The sequence below is a fragment of the Rhincodon typus genome, unplaced genomic scaffold, assembly GCF_021869965.1.
Source record: "Rhincodon typus isolate 14 unplaced genomic scaffold, sRhiTyp1.1 hic_rhity00005385, whole genome shotgun sequence".
NCBI lineage: Eukaryota > Metazoa > Chordata > Chondrichthyes > Orectolobiformes > Rhincodontidae > Rhincodon > Rhincodon typus.
In genome coordinates this window covers 5,667-11,203 of record NW_025971023.1, presented here as the reverse complement: position 1 = coordinate 11,203, position 5,537 = coordinate 5,667, and the positions used below count along the sequence as shown (strand labels likewise).

General features: G+C 47.7%; 1 long non-coding RNA gene across 1 annotated transcript; it reads left to right on the top strand.

Moving 5' to 3' along the window:
• The first annotated feature begins 301 nt into the window (after nt 1-301).
• Nucleotides 302-4,015, top strand: LOC125482060. Its single transcript, XR_007261534.1, has 3 exons — nt 302-417; nt 1,506-1,564; nt 2,798-4,015. It is a non-coding gene; the product is annotated as an uncharacterized LOC125482060 (long non-coding RNA).
• Nucleotides 4,016-5,537: the final 1,522 nt, after the last annotated feature.

Below are 5,537 nucleotides of genomic sequence, written 5' to 3'. Positions count from 1 at the left end.
TGAGTGAGTCTGCGCGCGCACGCCCCTATCCCAGTGAGTGAGTGAGTCTGCGCGCGCACGCCCCTATCCCAGTGAGTGAGTGAGTGAGTGTGTGCGTGTGTCTGCGCACGCACGCCCCTATCCCAGTGAGTGTGTGTGTGTGTGTGCGCGTGCATGCGCACGCACGCCCCATCCCAGTGAGTGTGTCTCTGTGTGTGCGCGCGCGTGCCGTACCCCAGTGAGAGCAATGTTCATGGGATAAACTGCATTAACTGACCTCTACCCTCCTCTAATAATCATATTGTTCCTCTCTGCAGTCAAAAGATTCACCAGAAGAAAGAAATCAAATGTCTTCCATCCTTCCCACATTCCGACACCGTAGCAACACGGCATCAGGGTTCCTGAGCGATAAAAAGTCTTCCAGAGATCCAGCACCTGGTAAAGCCGGACACTGATCATTAGGGTCTCATTTGGAGACATTAGGATAGTGGTTGAGGGGCTCTTAATGTAAACCCTGTGCTGGGAGTGTTTGAAGGGGACCGTGCGGAGGGAGATTTACTCTGTATCTGTACTGTCCTGGGATGTTTGCTCGTTGACACTGAGTGTGTGAAATAACTGGACCTTTCATTCCCAACAATAATATCCATCATCCAGTGAATAGGTAGATTAATTAAGTTGATTCCTGTCAAAATGCCTGTGTGAAATATGTATGTTGTATGCAGCCTGGCAAGTGCTGTATTAGCATTGTCTGTGCTGTGATAGATGTTCTCTGCATTGTGTTTGTGTTGCTTTCAATGTGTATGATGTGTTGTGTTGATACCACATTGTGTCACCTGCACCTCATGGTGTGTAGATATTGTTCTGGACCAGATCAGACCCACTCAAAATATTTTAAGAAGGTAGCCTAGATCCTAGCTTTCTCTTATTGTAAAGGCAAATGAAAAGTGCCTGTTCCAGACGCAATGTGACTGGTCAAACTACTCGATGTTAAGCGAGACACAACTTATTTAAACACTGTAGTTAAAAATGCAACAAAAGTAACAGGAATTTAGAAAACTTAACAGAATGATAGATACAGTAACTAATACTAATTAACTGTTCCAATATAGCAACATCACATAAACACACCTCTCTTGGCAAAAAAAAAGGAAAATTCAGACACAGTTTCTCACATGCGGTTCTCCAACCCAGGAGGGAAAACAACATCAAGAGAAAATTCGGAGAGAGTAGCAGTCAGGAGACATTCACTGAAACTTCCAACTCTATTGAGACCCCAATAGCTTCTGATTCTACCCGGGAATCCTGATCTGTGAGAGCTGGCCACACCTATTCAGGCCTCCCAAGATGTTTACTCGGGTGGTATTCAGTAGCCAGCTTGGCGCCTCTGCCTTCAAAAAAAACAACAGGACAAAATAACCTCTTAAAATGTGTTGTGTGGGCACTCCGTGTTGTGTTGTGTGGGCACTCCGTGTTGTGTTGTGTGGGCACAGCCAGAGAGACGGGACTAAACTAGAATCTCTCCACAGGTTCTTCCAGCAGTCAGCTGCCACGGAAACAGATCTCTCCGGACTCGGCCTCGCTGGCGGTAAGGTGTCTCACTTTACAACAGAGTTTTGGTCGGGGGGTTGGGGGGTATTGGTCCTTCACCATGTGGAACATTCCCACCAGGTGGCTGTAGGGCAGGGTTCAAATCCTGCGGCTGGAGCTTTGAGAGGGTTTGGAGGGGGGCGGGGGGGGGGGGGAGAAGGTGGGGGGTAGTTGCGGGCTGCTACCAGGGAAATTATGGGCTGGAAGGGGGCAGGAAGTCCCATGGGAAATCGGGGCAGCTCTTACACCCAAACAGGTGTGGAGCTGTGATGGGACCAGTTTGAAGAGTCAGTTGGGTTGAAGGATATTTTTTCAAAGATTGGACTCCATCCCCCATTTTTTCAGTCTCCGTCCCCCATTGTTCTGTCTCTTCTCACAGTTGCTGTCTCTCCCCCCTTTCTCTCTGTCCCCCCTCAATTCCTCTATCCCTAATCCTTTCTCTCTCAGTGCCTGATGAGCTCTCACTCTTCCTTTCTCCACGCTCCCCATCCTCCCTGTCTATCTGTCTCTTTCTGTTGCCCCCCCACCCCTGGGCGTCACTTTTCTCTCACTCTCCCATTCTCTGTGTCCATACTTCTGCACTCTCCCTGACCCCAACTTGCTCTGTGTTTTCTTGTCTCTCTCCTTCCAACTTCACTCTATCTCTCTCTTTCTCTGCGTCCATCCACCTGTCTGTTCCCTGGTCCTACCTATCTCTCTGTAGCAGTCCGTCTCTGCTCCCAAATTCAATCTCACTCCGTCTCCTCTCCCTCTGTATCGATACCTGTTTTCTGTCTGTCTCTCTGTGTTTTCTCTTTAGAACGACAAAGGATGAGAGGTGACTTGATAGAGGTGTACAAAATGATCAGAGTTATGGATAGAGTGGACAGCCAGAGACTTTTTCCTAGGGTGGAGGTAGCTAATACGAGGGGGCATAGTTTTAAAGTGAGTGGATGTAGATATCGGGGAGACGTCAGAGGTAGGTTCTTTACTCAGAGTGGTAGGGGTGTGGAATGCATTGCCGGAGAGGGTAGTGGAGTCGGCCTCATTAGGGGTATTTAAGCAGCTATTAGATAGGCATATGGATGGAAGTATAAGGTAGGGGTGATGGTTAGTTAGACCTTTTAGGGTAAAAGTTCGGCACAACATCGTGGACCGAAGGGCCTATACTGTGCTGTACTGTTCTATGTTCTATGTTTCTGTTCGCTCACCCTCTCTGACAGTTTTCTAAAGAGAATTCTCTTCTCTACAGGATTTTAATCCCACTCGTCTCTGAGGCCTCCCAGCAACCACCTCCCCTGAGGTGTGGAAACAAGACCACCTAACTCACTCTGAACAATTAGCGCAGAGACCTTCCCAGTTTTTCCCCCGATTCTGAGAGAACCATTGGCGAGGGTCAACAGGACGACACCTCTGCATCCTGAATGTCAACTGAATGGTAGTTTCCGGAACATTCCATCCACCCTTGGCACAGACTCAAGGAACGGTTGCTTCTCTCCCCTTGACGTTTAAAGCCCTTGAGGACTGGCTCCTCCTCAGCTCCCACTGATGCTGCCACCTCAAACTGTGAGGCTGTGTTTGTGGGCAGCAATATGCCAGGCTTATCTGGGCCAAAGGCCCTGTCGCCCAATGGCCCCTATGTTACGGGTGAGGATGGTGGTGGGAGGGGGAGGTGGGGGGTGGATTGATCTTAACCTCAGTAAAGGATGGTTCGGTGGTCCATCTCTGCAATCCCCACATGTGCCAGGACTGCAGCCAGGAAAGGCATGTCCTTCTCTCTCTCTCTCTCTCTCTCTCACTGCTGTTTTGAAAGTCCCGTGCTTCCTACAAGGTCTGTCAGCCATTAGGTTAAGTGCAGAGCCGCTGTCAAACCAAGCGTGCATCCCTCAGTTAACCAGTTATTGCAATAACTGGGCGTGCATTCCACCCTCTGTCTAGGCAGATAATTCCTACCTCTGTGAAAACGGTGGAGCAGTCAACTGCTGCAAAATGGGGGTCGGAGGAAGAAAGCAAAGATGAGGGGAGACCTGATTACCTGTAAACGCCCACACCCAGATTCTGCACCCCCCCCCCCCACCTTTCAGTTACAGGGGACGAAAGGACACAACACTTCATTTGGACCCCAGACATGAGATGTGCTTGTGCAGGATGCCAGCATTTCCTGCAGCCCTTGAAATGCCCGCAGCAGGTTTGCAGGAATGGGGGCCATCTCTGTCCACACAGGGTAAGGTTGGGAGTGGGTTTAGAGAATGTCCATTCACACCACATGCCTGTCAGTGCAACACCAGCAGCTAATGCTGTCTTAAAGCTGAGTTTATTCCCCGTCCAAAATCCTCCTTTCAAGAATCCCCCTACCACCTCCCAACCAATCGCTGTGTAAATCTTGCTCGTTTGTGGACATAATTAACTGCTTCTAGGATTGTTTAATACAAGTACTTGTACAGCAACGAAAGGACTCTCAGCTTTGTTTTATTTCTCCAGAACGATTAACTAAGTAGAAGGAACCCCTCAGCAAGCTGCCTGAGAAATGTTTTATCCTGTGCTGTGCTGAAAGAATGCTGCAGGAGGTGACAGAGGGTTGTGGAACTGAAGGGACATAGAATGAGGGTAACTGGCAAAAGCACCAGGGTGGGTGGGGGCATGGGGAGGTAGGGGGGAGGATGAGATTTTTAAAAATGCTACAAGTTATTGTGATCTAGAATTCCATGATGGTGGGTAGACAGGTGTCCCTGAGGCTGGACAGTCCACCGGGTTAGTGGGGGGGGGACTTGCTTTGTACCCCTGTCGTGGAGGAAAATCCTAAAAACTTGCAAGATATAATGGACTATCTAGGAATTAGCATTAATGAGGACAGATCAATGTATTAACATAATTAAATAAAATAGTACGAGAAAAATTAATGGGCTTAACATAGATAAAATCCGTTTGGACTGACATCTTGGTCGTAGAGTCATACAGCACGGAAATAGACCCTTCGGTCCAACCAGTCTAAGCTGACCATAATCCCAAACTAAACTAGACCCTCCTGCCTGCTCCTGGCCAATATCCCTCCAAACCTTTCCTATTCGTGTATTTATCCAAATGTCTTTCAAACGTTGTAACTGAACCTGCATCCACCACTTCCTCTGGCAGTTCATTCCACACACAAACCCACCCTCTGTGTAAAAAAATAAAAAGTTGCCCCTCATGTCCTTTTTAGATCTTTCTCCTCTCACCTTAAAAATACACCTCCTAATTTTGAACTCACCCACCTTAGGGAAATGACCTTTGCTATTGACCTTAGTTATGGCCTTCATGATTTTATAAACCTTTATGAGGTCGCCTCTCAATCTCCTATGCTCCAGTGAGAAAAGTCCCAGCCTTTCCAGCCTCTCTTTATAACTCAAACCCTCAATTCCCAGCAACATCCTGGTAAATCTCTTCTGAACCCTCTCCAGTTTAATATATCTTTCCTATAACAATGCGACCAGAACAGAGCACAGTACTCCAGAACAGGCCTCACCAATGTCCTGTACAACCTCAACATGACGTCCCAACTCCCATATTCAAAGGTCTGAGCAATGATGGATAACGTGCTAAACTGTTGAAAGAAGTCTCTGCAGACATTGTGGGATTAGTGGTGGCCATCCTCCAAAATTCTATAGATCTGGAACGGTCCCAGGAACTGGAAGTACGAAATAGAGTCAGAGAGCCATACAGCACGGAAACAGACCCTTCGGCCCAACTAGTCCATGCCGAACATAATTCCAAACTAAACTAGTCTCACCTGCCTGCTCCTGGCCCATATCCCTCCAAACCTTTCTTATTCACGTACTTATCCAAATGTCTTTTAAGCGTTGTAATTGTACCCGTAACCACCACATCCTCAGGAAGTTCATTCCACCCCGTGTAAATATTTTGCTTCTTACGTCTTTTTTTAAATGTTTCTCTTTTCCTCTAAAAATGTGCCCCCAAATCTTGAAATCTCCCATGCTAGGAAAAAGACAACTGCC